The 18,460-nt window shown below is 39.1% G+C and overlaps 10 non-coding genes across 10 annotated transcripts; all 10 read left to right on the forward strand.

Moving 5' to 3' along the window:
• The first annotated feature begins 161 nt into the window (after positions 1 to 161).
• Positions 162 to 233, forward strand: TRNAD-GUC (transfer RNA aspartic acid (anticodon GUC)). Its single transcript has one exon. It is a non-coding gene; the product is annotated as a tRNA-Asp (tRNA).
• A 1,942-nt stretch (positions 234 to 2,175) lies between these two features.
• Positions 2,176 to 2,247, forward strand: TRNAD-GUC (transfer RNA aspartic acid (anticodon GUC)). Its single transcript has one exon. It is a non-coding gene; the product is annotated as a tRNA-Asp (tRNA).
• Positions 2,248 to 4,189: 1,942 nt separating this feature from the next.
• TRNAD-GUC (transfer RNA aspartic acid (anticodon GUC)) lies at positions 4,190 to 4,261 on the forward strand. The gene has a single exon. It is a non-coding gene; the product is annotated as a tRNA-Asp (tRNA).
• Positions 4,262 to 6,176: 1,915 nt separating this feature from the next.
• On the forward strand, positions 6,177 to 6,248 carry TRNAD-GUC (transfer RNA aspartic acid (anticodon GUC)). The gene has a single exon. It is a non-coding gene; the product is annotated as a tRNA-Asp (tRNA).
• A 1,942-nt stretch (positions 6,249 to 8,190) lies between these two features.
• Positions 8,191 to 8,262, forward strand: TRNAD-GUC (transfer RNA aspartic acid (anticodon GUC)). The gene has a single exon. It is a non-coding gene; the product is annotated as a tRNA-Asp (tRNA).
• Positions 8,263 to 10,204: 1,942 nt separating this feature from the next.
• TRNAD-GUC (transfer RNA aspartic acid (anticodon GUC)) lies at positions 10,205 to 10,276 on the forward strand. The gene has a single exon. It is a non-coding gene; the product is annotated as a tRNA-Asp (tRNA).
• Positions 10,277 to 12,190: 1,914 nt separating this feature from the next.
• TRNAD-GUC (transfer RNA aspartic acid (anticodon GUC)) lies at positions 12,191 to 12,262 on the forward strand. The gene has a single exon. It is a non-coding gene; the product is annotated as a tRNA-Asp (tRNA).
• A 1,438-nt stretch (positions 12,263 to 13,700) lies between these two features.
• Positions 13,701 to 13,772, forward strand: TRNAD-GUC (transfer RNA aspartic acid (anticodon GUC)). Its single transcript has one exon. It is a non-coding gene; the product is annotated as a tRNA-Asp (tRNA).
• Positions 13,773 to 15,714: 1,942 nt separating this feature from the next.
• TRNAD-GUC (transfer RNA aspartic acid (anticodon GUC)) lies at positions 15,715 to 15,786 on the forward strand. Its single transcript has one exon. It is a non-coding gene; the product is annotated as a tRNA-Asp (tRNA).
• Positions 15,787 to 17,728: 1,942 nt separating this feature from the next.
• TRNAD-GUC (transfer RNA aspartic acid (anticodon GUC)) lies at positions 17,729 to 17,800 on the forward strand. Its single transcript has one exon. It is a non-coding gene; the product is annotated as a tRNA-Asp (tRNA).
• The last annotated feature ends 660 nt before the right edge of the window (positions 17,801 to 18,460 follow it).

An 18,460-nucleotide genomic window follows, 5' to 3' on the forward strand; every position in this document is an offset into this window, starting at 1 on the left:
ATGCAGAAGAATCGACATGGATCTGATATATGGTGAAAGAGTACACTAACAAATTGATGTATAAATGACTTCAATCATTTTCATTACCCAAGGAAATTATAACAACTCTTAGTTGAACATCACTTTTCTGGACTGGACCAGAAATCACAGCACACAGCCAATCCTCGTTAGTATAGTGGTGAGTATCCCCGCCTGTCACGCGGGAGACCGGGGTTCAATTCCCCGACGGGGAGGCTATAACTTTTATTTCTCCAATATTCCATTTCAGACACAGTGGAAAAATAATAATACAAATGTTATGGCATGCATAAATAACAACCCAAACTATAATATATTGAGATGTGTACTTAAAGGAAACCCTCATAGATCCATACAAATGGAATAGCAGATAGAGAAAACAAAATGTACCAACTGTAATGATATACTTCTATTACCATTTGTTGGCGTTAGGTGGCTATGGAATAAATCAGAATGGTTTGGTATTTTGGGAAGGTTTATACATACTTACATTTTTATATGTAGAAATAAAATATAGGCAAGGAGGTTGGCATATTGGTGTATGCCACTTTTTGGAATGAAAACTGCACACATTTTCTAGGACATCAAACTACAACATTCAGAATTATTTTGACATTTCTAGCATTGAAAGACCACATTGTTGGGCCCCATTTTCAAGAACAGTATAGGTCAAGTAACTTCTCAAGCAATTTTCTTGTGCTGTCTAAGCCCAACTCCATGAGGTGGGTCCTCAAGACCCAAATACCTTTTTGCAATGGTTAGTAGAATGGATTTTATTTTTTAACAAGCACTTCATTTACATGTCTTTGGCAAGCACCCAAAAATTTTCCTAAGGACTATGGGCATGATTTAGACACACTCGCAAGCGCACAACACTCGTAAGTGGTTCGACGGTCCCCCACTACCCATGCGCCGCCTCCGGCGTGTGCATGCGCAAGATCCGTCCAGCGACAGCTGCTCCATCGATATGGGTCTAGCTACAAGACGGAGCGGCTGTCAATGTTGATTGATAACTCACCGCGTTTTGTATGCGGGGAGGGGGCGGTGGCTGCACAAATGCAGGCATTCCCTTAGGAACGCCTGGTGTTTGTGGGTGGCCCTACTGACATCACTAGTGATGTCAGTAGTGGACTTCCTGTTCTATTAGAGCAGGAAGTTTACTCGGGCTTGTGAGAGCTCAGACCCTTCCACAGGGTCTCCTCGCAAGCCTGATGGTCACGATAATTGCGATGGGCTCCAGGCCACTCGCAAAAGCTGTGGGAGGTCACCCACAGCTTAGCGAGCGGCCTGATGAAAGAAAAAAACAAATACAAAACATAAAAAACCGCCCTTGTTCTGAGCAAGCACTCACTAGCAGCAAGCGGCTCTGAATCAGGCCCTATATCAGCTATAATCTAAAAGATATTGCTTAGAACATGTACAACATGGCAAATCCAGCATTTATTGGACTTTATATTCAGGATTCCCATGTATTAAAATTGTATGGTATAGAATATCCAGAAAATGCATAGATATTTATTGGTGCCTTAAAAGAAGAGTGAATATATACATATATATATTTTTTTTAATTAAGTTGGAAACAGTAGCTGAATAATAGAATAAATTATCAATTTCTATAGCATTCACATAATTTGGGCATAATTTAGCAGAAGAGATTTGGAGTTTAATATTCCTCATGCAGAGCTACCATTGGTCTCTAGCATAATAGTCTTTTAGCCATTCAAGGATTTCTAAGCAAATTCTAATTAGAAAAAAGTTGATAAGGGGTAATGGGTTTTGCTAAATTCATTTGAGCTTTTTAAAGGATCTTGAATTACTAAATATACAATCAAGCATCAGAAATGGTCAACCATAAATCAATTCATAGAAATACCTATAAACACTGGCAAATCAACAGTAAAATCCTAGAACATCTCAGTCCAGGGATTATCGGACATGGGTAGAGTAAGAAAATGATAGCTGGGGCAATTTCTATAAGCATTTGACCTAGCTCATGATGCAGAAGAATCGACATGGATCTGATATATGGTGAAAGAGTACACTAACAAATTGATGTATAAATGACTTCAATCATTTTCATTACCCAAGGAAATTATAACAACTCTTAGTTGAACATCACTTTTCTGGACTGGACCAGAAATCACAGCACACAGCCAATCCTCGTTAGTATAGTGGTGAGTATCCCCGCCTGTCACGCGGGAGACCGGGGTTCAATTCCCCGACGGGGAGGCTATAACTTTTATTTCTCCAATATTCCATTTCAGACACAGTGGAAAAATAATAATACAAATGTTATGGCATGCATAAATAACAACCCAAACTATAATATATTGAGATGTGTACTTAAAGGAAACCCTCATAGATCCATACAAATGGAATAGCAGATAGAGAAAACAAAATGTACCAACTGTAATGATATACTTCTATTACCATTTGTTGGCGTTAGGTGGCTATGGAATAAATCAGAATGGTTTGGTATTTTGGGAAGGTTTATACATACTTACATTTTTATATGTAGAAATAAAATATAGGCAAGGAGGTTGGCATATTGGTGTATGCCACTTTTTGGAATGAAAACTGCACACATTTTCTAGGACATCAAACTACAACATTCAGAATTATTTTGACATTTCTAGCATTGAAAGACCACATTGTTGGGCCCCATTTTCAAGAACAGTATAGGTCAAGTAACTTCTCAAGCAATTTTCTTGTGCTGTCTAAGCCCAACTCCATGAGGTGGGTCCTCAAGACCCAAATACCTTTTTGCAATGGTTAGTAGAATGGATTTTATTTTTTAACAAGCACTTCATTTACATGTCTTTGGCAAGCACCCAAAAATTTTCCTAAGGACTATGGGCATGATTTAGACACACTCGCAAGCGCACAACACTCGTAAGTGGTTCGACGGTCCCCCACTACCCATGCGCCGCCTCCGGCGTGTGCATGCGCAAGATCCGTCCAGCGACAGCTGCTCCATCGATATGGGTCTAGCTACAAGACGGAGCGGCTGTCAATGTTGATTGATAACTCACCACGTTTTGTATGCGGGGAGGGGGCGGTGGCTGCACAAATGCAGGCATTCCCTTAGGAACGCCTGGTGTTTGTGGGTGGCCCTACTGACATCACTAGTGATGTCAGTAGTGGACTTCCTGTTCTATTAGAGCAGGAAGTTTACTCGGGCTTGTGAGAGCTCAGACCCTTCCACAGGGTCTCCTCGCAAGCCTGATGGTCACGATAATTGCAATGGGCTCCAGGCCACTCGCAAAAGCTGTGGGAGGTCACCCACAGCTTAGCGAGCGGCCTGATGAAAGAAAAAAACAAATACAAAACATAAAAAACCGCCCTTGTTCTGAGCAAGCACTCACTAGCAGCAAGCGGCTCTGAATCAGGCCCTATATCAGCTATAATCTAAAAGATATTGCTTAGAACATGTACAACATGGCAAATCCAGCATTTATTGGACTTTATATTCAGGATTCCCATGTATTAAAATTGTATGGTATAGAATATCCAGAAAATGCATAGATATTTATTGGTGCCTTAAAAGAAGAGTGAATATATACATATATATATTTTTTTTAATTAAGTTGGAAACAGTAGCTGAATAATAGAATAAATTATCAATTTTTATAGCATTCACATAATTTGGGCATAATTTAGCAGAAGAGATTTGGAGTTTAATATTCCTCATGCAGAGCTACCATTGGTCTCTAGCATAATAGTCTTTTAGCCATTCAAGGATTTCTAAGCAAATTCTAATTAGAAAAAAGTTGATAAGGGGTAATGGGTTTTGCTAAATTCATTTGAGCTTTTTAAAGGATCTTGAATTACTAAATATACAATCAAGCATCAGAAATGGTCAACCATAAATCAATTCATAGAAATACCTATAAACACTGGCAAATCAACAGTAAAATCCTAGAACATCTCAGTCCAGGGATTATCGGACATGGGTAGAGTAAGAAAATGATAGCTGGGGCAATTTCTATAAGCATTTGACCTAGCTCATGATGCAGAAGAATCGACATGGATCTGATATATGGTGAAAGAGTACACTAACAAATTGATGTATAAATGATTTCAATCATTTTCATTACCCAAGGAAATTATAACAACTCTTAGTTGAACATCACTTTTCTGGACTGGACCAGAAATCACAGCACACAGCCGATCCTCGTTAGTATAGTGGTGAGTATCCCCGCCTGTCACGCGGGAGACCGGGGTTCAATTCCCCGACGGGGAGGCTATAACTTTTATTTCTCCAAAATTCCATTTCAGACACAGTGGAAAAATAATAATACAAATGTTATGGCATGCATAAATAACAACCCAAACTATAATATATTGAGATGTGTACTTAAAGGAAACCCTCATAGATCCATACAAATGGAATAGCAGATAGAGAAAACAAAATGTACCAACTGTAATGATATACTTCTATTACCATTTGTTGGCGTTAGGTGGCTATGGAATAAATCAGAATGGTTTGGTATTTTTATATGTAGAAATAAAATATAGGCAAGGAGGTTGGCATATTGGTGTATGCCACTTTTTGGAATGAAAACTGCACACATTTTCTAGGACATCAAACTACAACATTCAGAATTATTTTGACATTTCTAGCATTGAAAGACCACATTGTTGGGCCCCATTCTCAAGAACAGTATAGGTCAAGTAACTTCTCAAGCAATTTTCTTGTGCTGTCTAAGCCCAACTCCATGAGGTGGGTCCTCAAGACCCAAATTCCATTTTGCAATGGTTAGTAGAATGGATTTAATTTTTTAACAAGCACTTCATTTACATGTCTTTGGCAAGCACCCAAAAATTTTCCTAAGGACTATGGGCATGATTCAGACACACTCGCAAGTGTACAACACTCGTAAGTGGTTCGACGGTCCCCCACTACCCATGCGCCGCCTCCGGTGTGTGCATGCGCAAGATCTGTCCAGCGATGGCTGCTCCATCGATATGGGTCTAGCTACAAGACGGAGCGGCTGTCAATGTTGATTGATAACTCACCGCGTTTTGTATGCGGGGAGGGGGCGGTGGCTGCACAAATGCAGGCATTCCCTTAGGAACGCCTGGTGTTTGTGGGTGGCCCTACTGACATCACTAGTGATGTCAGTAGTGGACTTCCTGTTCTATTAGAGCAGGAAGTTTACTCGGGCTTGTGAGAGCTCAGACCCTTCCACAGGGTCTCCTCGCAAGCCTGATGGTCACGATAATTGCGATGGGCTCCAGGCCACTCGCAAAAGCTGTGGGAGGTCACCCACAGCTTAGCGAGCGGCCTGATGAAAGAAAAAAACAAATACAAAACATAAAAAACCGCCCTTGTTCTGAGCAAGCACTCACTAGCAGCAAGCGGCTCTGAATCAGGCCCTATATCAGCTATAATCTAAAAGATATTGCTTAGAACATGTACAACATGGCAAATCCAGCTTTTATTGGACTTTATATTCAGGATTCCCATGTATTAAAATTGTATGGTATAGAATATCCAGAAAATGCATAGATATTTATTGGTGCCTTAAAAGAAGAGTGAATATATACATATATATATTTTTTTTAATTAAGTTGGAAACAGTAGCTGAATAATAGAATAAATTATCAATTTCTATAGCATTCACATAATTTGGGCATAATTTAGCAGAAGAGATTTGGAGTTTAATATTCCTCATGCAGAGCTACCATTGGTCTCTAGCATAATAGTCTTTTAGCCATTCAAGGATTTCTAAGCAAATTCTAATTAGAAAAAAGTTGATAAGGGGTAATGGGTTTTGCTAAATTCATTTGAGCTTTTTAAAGGATCTTGAATTACTAAATATACAATCAAGCATCAGAAATGGTCAACCATAAATCAATTCATAGAAATACCTATAAACACTGGCAAATCAACAGTAAAATCCTAGAACATCTCAGTCCAGGGATTATCGGACATGGGTAGAGTAAGAAAATGATAGCTGGGGCAATTTCTATAAGCATTTGACCTAGCTCATGATGCAGAAGAATCGACATGGATCTGATATATGGTGAAAGAGTACACTAACAAATTGATGTATAAATGATTTCAATCATTTTCATTACCCAAGGAAATTATAACAACTCTTAGTTGAACATCACTTTTCTGGACTGGACCAGAAATCACAGCACACAGCCAATCCTCGTTAGTATAGTGGTGAGTATCCCCGCCTGTCACGCGGGAGACCGGGGTTCAATTCCCCGACGGGGAGGCTATAACTTTTATTTCTCCAATATTCCATTTCAGACACAGTGGAAAAATAATAATACAAATGTTATGGCATGCATAAATAACAACCCAAACTATAATATATTGAGATGTGTACTTAAAGGAAACCCTCATAGATCCATACAAATGGAATAGCAGATAGAGAAAACAAAATGTACCAACTGTAATGATATACTTCTATTACCATTTGTTGGCGTTAGGTGGCTATGGAATAAATCAGAATGGTTTGGTATTTTGGGAAGGTTTATACATACTTACATTTTTATATGTAGAAATAAAATATAGGCAAGGAGGTTGGCATATTGGTGTATGCCACTTTTTGGAATGAAAACTGCACACATTTTCTAGGACATCAAACTACAACATTCAGAATTATTTTGACATTTCTAGCATTGAAAGACCACATTGTTGGGCCCCATTTTCAAGAACAGTATAGGTCAAGTAACTTCTCAAGCAATTTTCTTGTGCTGTCTAAGCCCAACTCCATGAGGTGGGTCCTCAAGACCCAAATACCTTTTTGCAATGGTTAGTAGAATGGATTTTATTTTTTAACAAGCACTTCATTTACATGTCTTTGGCAAGCACCCAAAAATTTTCCTAAGGACTATGGGCATGATTTAGACACACTCGCAAGCGCACAACACTCGTAAGTGGTTCGACGGTCCCCCACTACCCATGCGCCGCCTCCGGCGTGTGCATGCGCAAGATCCGTCCAGCGACAGCTGCTCCATCGATATGGGTCTAGCTACAAGACGGAGCGGCTGTCAATGTTGATTGATAACTCACTGCGTTTTGTATGCGGGGAGGGGGCGGTGGCTGCACAAATGCAGGCATTCCCTTAGGAACGCCTGGTGTTTGTGGGTGGCCCTACTGACATCACTAGTGATGTCAGTAGTGGACTTCCTGTTCTATTAGAGCAGGAAGTTTACTCGGGCTTGTGAGAGCTCAGACCCTTCCACAGGGTCTCCTCGCAAGCCTGATAGTCACGATAATTGCGATGGGCTCCAGGCCACTCGCAAAAGCTGTGGGAGGTCACCCACAGCTTAGCGAGCGGCCTGATGAAAGAAAAAAACAAATACAAAACATAAAAAACCGCCCTTGTTCTGAGCAAGCACTCACTAGCAGCAAGCGGCTCTGAATCAGGCCCTATATCAGCTATAATCTAAAAGATATTGCTTAGAACATGTACAACATGGCAAATCCAGCATTTATTGGACTTTATATTCAGGATTCCCATGTATTAAAATTGTATGGTATAGAATATCCAGAAAATGCATAGATATTTATTGGTGCCTTAAAAGAAGAGTGAATATATACATATATATATTTTTTTTAATTAAGTTGGAAACAGTAGCTGAATAATAGAATAAATTATCAATTTCTATAGCATTCACATAATTTGGGCATAATTTAGCAGAAGAGATTTGGAGTTTAATATTCCTCATGCAGAGCTACCATTGGTCTCTAGCATAATAGTCTTTTAGCCATTCAAGGATTTCTAAGCAAATTCTAATTAGAAAAAAGTTGATAAGGGGTAATGGGTTTTGCTAAATTCATTTGAGCTTTTTAAAGGATCTTGAATTACTAAATATACAATCAAGCATCAGAAATGGTCAACCATAAATCAATTCATAGAAATACCTATAAACACTGGCAAATCAACAGTAAAATCCTAGAACATCTCAGTCCAGGGATTATCGGACATGGGTAGAGTAAGAAAATGATAGCTGGGGCAATTTCTATAAGCATTTGACCTAGCTCATGATGCAGAAGAATCGACATGGATCTGATATATGGTGAAAGAGTACACTAACAAATTGATGTATAAATGATTTCAATCATTTTCATTACCCAAGGAAATTATAACAACTCTTAGTTGAACATCACTTTTCTGGACTGGACCAGAAATCACAGCACACAGCCAATCCTCGTTAGTATAGTGGTGAGTATCCCCGCCTGTCACGCGGGAGACCGGGGTTCAATTCCCCGACGGGGAGGCTATAACTTTTATTTCTCCAATATTCCATTTCAGACACAGTGGAAAAATAATAATACAAATGTTATGGCATGCATAAATAACAACCCAAACTATAATATATTGAGATGTGTACTTAAAGGAAACCCTCATAGATCCATACAAATGGAATAGCAGATAGAGAAAACAAAATGTACCAACTGTAATGATATACTTCTATTACCATTTGTTGGCGTTAGGTGGCTATGGAATAAATCAGAATGGTTTGGTATTTTGGGAAGGTTTATACATACTTACATTTTTATATGTAGAAATAAAATATAGGCAAGGAGGTTGGCATATTGGTGTATGCCACTTTTTGGAATGAAAACTGCACACATTTTCTAGGACATCAAACTACAACATTCAGAATTATTTTGACATTTCTAGCATTGAAAGACCACATTGTTGGGCCCCATTTTCAAGAACAGTATAGGTCAAGTAACTTCTCAAGCAATTTTCTTGTGCTGTCTAAGCCCAACTCCATGAGGTGGGTCCTCAAGACCCAAATACCTTTTTGCAATGGTTAGTAGAATGGATTTTATTTTTTAAAAAGCACTTCATTTACATGTCTTTGGCAAGCACCCAAAAATTTTCCTAAGGACTATGGGCATGATTTAGACACACTCGCAAGCGCACAACACTCGTAAGTGGTTCGACGGTCCCCCACTACCCATGCGCCGCCTCCGGCGTGTGCATGCGCAAGATCCGTCCAGCGACAGCTGCTCCATCGATATGGGTCTAGCTACAAGACGGAGCGGCTGTCAATGTTGATTGATAACTCACCGCGTTTTGTATGCGGGGAGGGGGCGGTGGCTGCACAAATGCAGGCATTCCCTTAGGAACGCCTGGTGTTTGTGGGTGGCCCTACTGACATCACTAGTGATGTCAGTAGTGGACTTCCTGTTCTATTAGAGCAGGAAGTTTACTCGGGCTTGTGAGAGCTCAGACCCTTCCACAGGGTCTCCTCGCAAGCCTGATGGTCACGATAATTGCGATGGGCTCCAGGCCACTCGCAAAAGCTGTGGGAGGTCACCCACAGCTTAGCGAGCGGCCTGATGAAAGAAAAAAACAAATACAAAACATAAAAAACCGCCCTTGTTCTGAGCAAGCACTCACTAGCAGCAAGCGGCTCTGAATCAGGCCCTATATCAGCTATAATCTAAAAGATATTGCTTAGAACATGTACAACATGGCAAATCCAGCATTTATTGGACTTTATAATCAGGATTCCCATGTATTAAAATTGTATGGTATAGAATATCCAGAAAATGCATAGATATTTATTGGTGCCTTAAAAGAAGAGTGAATATATACATATATATATTTTTTTTAATTAAGTTGGAAACAGTAGCTGAATAATAGAATAAATTATCAATTTTTATAGCATTCACATAATTTGGGCATAATTTAGCAGAAGAGATTTGGAGTTTAATATTCCTCATGCAGAGCTACCATTGGTCTCTAGCATAATAGTCTTTTAGCCATTCAAGGATTTCTAAGCAAATTCTAATTAGAAAAAAGTTGATAAGGGGTAATGGGTTTTGCTAAATTCATTTGAGCTTTTTAAAGGATCTTGAATTACTAAATATACAATCAAGCATCAGAAATGGTCAACCATAAATCAATTCATAGAAATACCTATAAACACTGGCAAATCAACAGTAAAATCCTAGAACATCTCAGTCCAGGGATTATCGGACATGGGTAGAGTAAGAAAATGATAGCTGGGGCAATTTCTATAAGCATTTGACCTAGCTCATGATGCAGAAGAATCGACATGGATCTGATATATGGTGAAAGAGTACACTAACAAATTGATGTATAAATGATTTCAATCATTTTCATTACCCAAGGAAATTATAACAACTCTTAGTTGAACATCACTTTTCTGGACTGGACCAGAAATCACAGCACACAGCCGATCCTCGTTAGTATAGTGGTGAGTATCCCCGCCTGTCACGCGGGAGACCGGGGTTCAATTCCCCGACGGGGAGGCTATAACTTTTATTTCTCCAATATTCCATTTCAGACACAGTGGAAAAATAATAATACAAATGTTATGGCATGCATAAATAACAACCCAAACTATAATATATTGAGATGTGTACTTAAAGGAAACCCTCATAGATCCATACAAATGGAATAGCAGATAGAGAAAACAAAATGTACCAACTGTAATGATATACTTCTATTACCATTTGTTGGCGTTAGGTGGCTATGGAATAAATCAGAATGGTTTGGTATTTTTATATGTAGAAATAAAATATAGGCAAGGAGGTTGGCATATTGGTGTATGCCACTTTTTGGAATGAAAACTGCACACATTTTCTAGGACATCAAACTACAACATTCAGAATTATTTTGACATTTCTAGCATTGAAAGACCACATTGTTGGGCCCCATTCTCAAGAACAGTATAGGTCAAGTAACTTCTCAAGCAATTTTCTTGTGCTGTCTAAGCCCAACTCCTTGAGGTGGGTCCTCAAGACCCAAATTCCATTTTGCAATGGTTAGTAGAACGGATTTGATTTTTTAACAAGCACTTCATTTACATGTCTTTGGCAAGCACCCAAAAATTTTCCTAAGGACTATGGGCATGATTCAGACACACTCGCAAGCGCACAACACTCGTAAGTGGTTCGACGGTCCCCCACTACCCATGCGCCGCCTCCGGCGTGTGCATGCGCAAGATCCGTCCAGCGACGGCTGCTCCATCGATATGGGTCTAGCTACAAGACGGAGCGGCTGTCAATGTTGATTGATAACTCACCGCGTTTTGTATGCGGGGAGGGGGGGTGGCTGCACAAATGCAGGCATTCCCTTAGGAACGCCTGGTGTTTGTGGGTGGCCCTACTGACATCACTAGTGATGTCAGTAGTGGACTTCCTGTTCTATTAGAGCAGGAAGTTTACTCGGGCTTGTGAGAGCTCAGACCCTTCCACAGGGTCTCCTCGCAAGCCTGATGGTCACGATAATCGCGATGGGCTCCAGGCCACTCGCAAAAGCTGTGGGAGGTCACCCACAGCTTAGCGAGCGGCCTGATGAAAGAAAAAAACAAATACAAAACATAAAAAACCGCCCTTGTTCTGAGCAAGCACTCACTAGCAGCAAGCGGCTCTGAATTAGGCCCTATATCAGCTATAATCTAAAAGATATTGCTTAGAACATGTACAACATGGCAAATCCAGCATTTATTGGACTTTATATTCAGGATTCCCATGTATTAAAATTGTATGGTATAGAATATCCAGAAAATGCATAGATATTTATTGGTGCCTTAAAAGAAGAGTGAATATATACATATATATATTTTTTTTAATTAAGTTGGAAACAGTAGCTGAATAATAGAATAAATTATCAATTTTTATAGCATTCACATAATTTGGGCATAATTTAGCAGAAGAGATTTGGAGTTTAATATTCCTCATGCAGAGCTACCATTGGTCTCTAGCATAATAGTCTTTTAGCCATTCAAGGATTTCTAAGCAAATTCTAATTAGAAAAAAGTTGATAAGGGGTAATGGGTTTTGCTAAATTCATTTGAGCTTTTTAAAGGATCTTGAATTACTAAATATACAATCAAGCATCAGAAATGGTCAACCATAAATCAATTCATAGAAATACCTATAAACACTGGCAAATCAACAGTAAAATCCTAGAACATCTCAGTCCAGGGATTATCGGACATGGGTAGAGTAAGAAAATGATAGCTGGGGCAATTTCTATAAGCATTTGACCTAGCTCATGATGCAGAAGAATCGACATGGATCTGATATATGGTGAAAGAGTACACTAACAAATTGATGTATAAATGATTTCAATCATTTTCATTACCCAAGGAAATTATAACAACTCTTAGTTGAACATCACTTTTCTGGACTGGACCAGAAATCACAGCACACAGCCGATCCTCGTTAGTATAGTGGTGAGTATCCCCGCCTGTCACGCGGGAGACCGGGGTTCAATTCCCCGACGGGGAGGCTATAACTTTTATTTCTCCAAAATTCCATTTCAGACACAGTGGAAAAATAATAATACAAATGTTATGGCATGCATAAATAACAACCCAAACTATAATATATTGAGATGTGTACTTAAAGGAAACCCTCATAGATCCATACAAATGGAATAGCAGATAGAGAAAACAAAATGTACCAACTGTAATGATATACTTCTATTACCATTTGTTGGCGTTAGGTGGCTATGGAATAAATCAGAATGGTTTGGTATTTTTATATGTAGAAATAAAATATAGGCAAGGAGGTTGGCATATTGGTGTATGCCACTTTTTGGAATGAAAACTGCACACATTTTCTAGGACATCAAACTACAACATTCAGAATTATTTTGACATTTCTAGCATTGAAAGACCACATTGTTGGGCCCCATTCTCAAGAACAGTATAGGTCAAGTAACTTCTCAAGCAATTTTCTTGTGCTGTCTAAGCCCAACTCCATGAGGTGGGTCCTCAAGACCCAAATTCCATTTTGCAATGGTTAGTAGAATGGATTTAATTTTTTAACAAGCACTTCATTTACATGTCTTTGGCAAGCACCCAAAAATTTTCCTAAGGACTATGGGCATGATTCAGACACACTCGCAAGTGCACAACACTCGTAAGTGGTTCGACGGTCCCCCACTACCCATGCGCCGCCTCCGGCGTGTGCATGCGCAAGATCTGTCCAGCGATGGCTGCTCCATCGATATGGGTCTATATTCAGGATTCCCATGTATTAAAATTGTATGGTATAGAATATCCAGAAAATGCATAGATATTTATTGGTGCCTTAAAAGAAGAGTGAATATATACATATATATATTTTTTTTAATTAAGTTGGAAACAGTAGCTGAATAATAGAATAAATTATCAATTTTTATAGCATTCACATAATTTGGGCATAATTTAGCAGAAGAGATTTGGAGTTTAATATTCCTCATGCAGAGCTACCATTGGTCTCTAGCATAATAGTCTTTTAGCCATTCAAGGATTTCTAAGCAAATTCTAATTAGAAAAAAGTTGATAAGGGGTAATGGGTTTTGCTAAATTCATTTGAGCTTTTTAAAGGATCTTGAATTACTAAATATACAATCAAGCATCAGAAATGGTCAACCATAAATCAATTCATAGAAATACCTATAAACACTGGCAAATCAACAGTAAAATCCTAGAACATCTCAGTCCAGGGATTATCGGACATGGGTAGAGTAAGAAAATGATAGCTGGGGCAATTTCTATAAGCATTTGACCTAGCTCATGATGCAGAAGAATCGACATGGATCTGATATATGGTGAAAGAGTACACTAACAAATTGATGTATAAATGATTTCAATCATTTTCATTACCCAAGGAAATTATAACAACTCTTAGTTGAACATCACTTTTCTGGACTGGACCAGAAATCACAGCACACAGCCGATCCTCGTTAGTATAGTGGTGAGTATCCCCGCCTGTCACGCGGGAGACCGGGGTTCAATTCCCCGACGGGGAGGCTATAACTTTTATTTCTCCAATATTCCATTTCAGACACAGTGGAAAAATAATAATACAAATGTTATGGCATGCATAAATAACAACCCAAACTATAATATATTGAGATGTGTACTTAAAGGAAACCCTCATAGATCCATACAAATGGAATAGCAGATAGAGAAAACAATATGTACCGAATGTAATGATATACTTCTATTACCATTTGTTGGCGTTAGGTGGCTATGGAATAAATCAGAATGGTTTGGTATTTTGGGAAGGTTTATACATACTTACATTTTTATATGTAGAAATAAAATATAGGCAAGGAGGTTGGCATATTGGTGTATGCCACTTTTTGGAATGAAAACTGCACACATTTTCTAGGACATCAAACTACAACATTCAGAATTATTTTGACATTTCTAGCATTGAAAGACCACATTGTTGGGCCCCATTCTCAAGAACAGTATAGGTCAAGTAACTTCTCAAGCAATTTTCTTGTGCTGTCTAAGCCCTACTCCATGAGGTGGGTCCTCAAGACCCAAATTCCATTTTGCAATGGTTAGTAGAATGGATTTTATTTTTTAACAAGCACTTCATTTACATGTCTTTGGCAAGCACCCAAAAATTTTCCTAAGGACTATGGGCCTGATTCAGACACACTCGCAAGCGCACAACACTCGTAAGTGGTTCGACGGTCCCCCACTACCCATGCGCCGCCTCCGGCGTGTGCATGCGCAAGATCCGTCCAGCGACGGCTGCTCCATCGATATGGGTCTAGCTAAAAAACGGAGCGGCTGTCAATGTTGATTGATAACTCACCGCGTTTTGTATGCGGGGAGGGGGGGGTGGCTGCACAAATGCAGGCATTCCCTTAGGAACGCCTGGTGTTTGTGGGTGGCCCTACTGACATCACTAGTGATGTCAGTAGTGGACTTCCTGTTCTATTAGAGCAGGAAGTTTACTCGGGCTTGTGAGAGCTCAGACCCTTCCACAGGGTCTCCTCACAAGCCTGATGGTCACGATAATCGCGATGGGCTCCAGGCCACTCGCAAAAGCTGTGGGAGGTCACCCACAGCTTAGCGAGTGGCCTGATGAAAGAAAAAAACAAATACAAAACATAAAAAACCGCCCTTGTTCTGAGCAAGCACTCACTAGCAGCAAGCGGCTCGGAATCAGGCCCTATATCAGCTATAATCTAAAAGATATTGCTTAGAACATGTACAACATGGCAAATCCAGCATTTATTGGACTTTATATTCAGGATTCCCATGTATTAAAATTGTATGGTATAGAATATCCAGAAAATGCATAGATATTTGTTGGTGCCTTAAAAGAAGAGTGAATATATACATATATATATTTTTTTTAATTAAGTTGGAAACAGTAGCTGAATAATAGAATAAATTATCAATTTTTATAGCATTCACATAATTTGGGCATAATTTAGCAGAAGAGATTTGGAGTTTAATATTCCTCATGCAGAGCTACCATTGGTCTCTAGCATAATAGTCTTTTAGCCATTCAAGGATTTCTAAGCAAATTCTAATTAGAAAAAAGTTGATAAGGGGTAATGGGTTTTGCTAAATTCATTTGAGCTTTTTAAAGGATCTTGAATTACTAAATATACAATCAAGCATCAGAAATGGTCAACCATAAATCAATTCATAGAAATACCTATAAACACTGGCAAATCAACAGTAAAATCCTAGAACATCTCAGTCCAGGGATTATCGGACATGGGTAGAGTAAGAAAATGATAGCTGGGGCAATTTCTATAAGCATTTGACCTAGCTCATGATGCAGAAGAATCGACATGGATCTGATATATGGTGAAAGAGTACACTAACAAATTGATGTATAAATGATTTCAATCATTTTCATTACCCAAGGAAATTATAACAACTCTTAGTTGAACATCACTTTTCTGGACTGGACCAGAAATCACAGCACACAGCCGATCCTCGTTAGTATAGTGGTGAGTATCCCCGCCTGTCACGCGGGAGACCGGGGTTCAATTCCCCGACGGGGAGGCTATAACTTTTATTTCTCCAATATTCCATTTCAGACACAGTGGAAAAATAATAATACAAATGTTATGGCATGCATAAATAACAACCCAAACTATAATATATTGAGATGTGTACTTAAAGGAAACCCTCATAGATCCATACAAATGGAATATCAGATAGAGAAAACAAAATGTACCAACTGTAATGATATACTTCTATTACCATTTGTTGGCGTTAGGTGGCTATGGAATAAATCAGAATGGTTTGGTATTTTGGGAAGGTTTATACATACTTACATTTTTATATGTAGAAATAAAATATAGGCAAGGAGGTTGGCATATTGGTGTATGCCACTTTTTGGAATGAAAACTGCACACATTTTCTAGGACATCAAACTACAACATTCAGAATTATTTTGACATTTCTAGCATTGAAAGACCACATTGTTGGGCCCCATTCTCAAGAACAGTATAGGTCAAGTAACTTCTCAAGCAATTTTCTTGTGCTGTCTAAGCCCAACTCCATGAGGTGGGTCCTCAAGACCCAAATTCCATTTTGCAATGGTTAGTAGAATGGATTTTATTTTTTAACAAGCACTTCATTTACATGTCTTTGGCAAGCACCCAAAAATTTTCCTAAGGACTATGGGCATGATTCAGACACACTCGCAAGCGCACAACACTCGTAAGAGGTTCGACGGTCCCCCACTACCCATGCGCCGCCTCCGGCGTGTGCATGCGCAAGATCCGTCCAGCGACGGCTGCTCCATCGATATGGGTCTAGCTACAAGACGGAGCGGCTGTCAATGTTGATTGATAACTCACCGCGTTTTGTATGCGGGGAGGGGGGGGTGGCTGCACAAATGCAGGCATTCCCTTAGGAACGCCTGGTGTTTGTGGGTGGCCCTACTGACATCACTAGTGATGTCAGTAGTGGACTTCCTGTTCTATTAGAGAAGGAAGTTTACTCGGGCTTGTGAGAGCTCAGACCCTTCCACAGGGTCTCCTCGCAAGCCTGATGGTCACGATAATCGCGATGGGCTCCAGGCCACTCGCAAAAGCTGTGGGAGGTCACCCACAGCTTAGCGAGCGGCCTGATGAAAGAAAAAAACAAATACAAAACATAAAAAAACGCCCTTGTTCTGAGCAAGCACTCACTAGCAGCAAGCGGCTCTGAATCAGGCCCTATATCAGCTATAATCTAAAAGATATTGCTTAGAACATGTACAACATGGCAAATCCAGCATTTATTGGACTTTATATTCAGGATTCCCATGTATTAAAATTGTATGGTATAGAATATCCAGAAAATGCATAGATATTTATTGGTGCCTTAAAAGAAGAGTGAATATATACATATATATATTTTTTTTAATTAAGTTGGAAACAGTAGCTGAATAATAGAATAAATTATCAATTTTTATAGCATTCACATAATTTGGGCATAATTTAGCAGAAGAGATTTGGAGTTTAATATTCCTCATGCAGAGCTACCATTGGTCTCTAGCATAATAGTCTTTTAGCCATTCAAGGATTTCTAAGCAAATTCTAATTAGAAAAAAGTTGATAAGGGGTAATGGGTTTTGCTAAATTCATTTGAGCTTTTTAAAGGATCTTGAATTACTAAATATACAATCAAGCATCAGAAATGGTCAACAATAAATCAATTCATAGAAATACCTATAAACACTGGCAAATCAACAGTAAAATCCTAGAACATCTCAGTCCAGGGATTATCGGACATGGGTAGAGTAAGAAAATGATAGCTGGGGCAATTTCTATAAGCATTTGACCTAGCTCATGATGCAGAAGAATCGACATGGATCTGATATATGGTGAAAGAGTACACTAACAAATTGATGTATAAATGATTTCAATCATTTTCATTACCCAAGGAAATTATAACAACTCTTAGTTGAACATCACTTTTCTGGACTGGACCAGAAATCACAGCACACAGCCGATCCTCGTTAGTATAGTGGTGAGTATCCCCGCCTGTCACACGGGAGACCGGGGTTCAATTCCCCGACGGGGAGGCTATAACTTTTATTTCTCCAATATTCCATTTCAGACACAGTGGAAAAATAATAATACAAATGTTATGGCATGCATAAATAACAACCCAAACTATAATATATTGAGATGTGTACTTAAAGGAAACCCTCATAGATCCATACAAATGGAATAGCAGATAGAGAAAACAAAATGTACCAACTGTAATTATATACTTCTATTACCATTTGTTGGCGTTAGGTGGCTATGGAATAAATCAGAATGGTTTGGTATTTTTATATGTAGAAATAAAATATAGGCAAGGAGGTTGGCATATTGGTGTATGCCACTTTTTGGAATGAAAACTGCACACATTTTCTAGGACATCAATCTACAACATTCAGAATTATTTTGACATTTCTAGCATTGAAAGACCACATTGTTGGGCCCCATTCTCAAGAACAGTATAGGTCAAGTAACTTCTCAAGCAATTTTCTTGTGCTGTCTAAGCCCAACTCCTTGAGGTGGGTCCTCAAGACCCAAATTCCATTTTGCAATGGTTAGTAGAACGGATTTGATTTTTTAACAAGCACTTCATTTACATGTCTTTGGCAAGCACCCAAAAATTTTCCTAAGGACTATGGGCATGATTCAGACACACTCGCAAGCGCACAACACTCGTAAGTGGTTCGACGGTCCCCCAC

Source organism: Taudactylus pleione, unplaced genomic scaffold (assembly GCF_031769625.1).
Source record: "Taudactylus pleione unplaced genomic scaffold, aTauple2 ptg000282l, whole genome shotgun sequence".
In the NCBI taxonomy this organism is placed as follows: domain Eukaryota; kingdom Metazoa; phylum Chordata; class Amphibia; order Anura; family Myobatrachidae; genus Taudactylus; species Taudactylus pleione.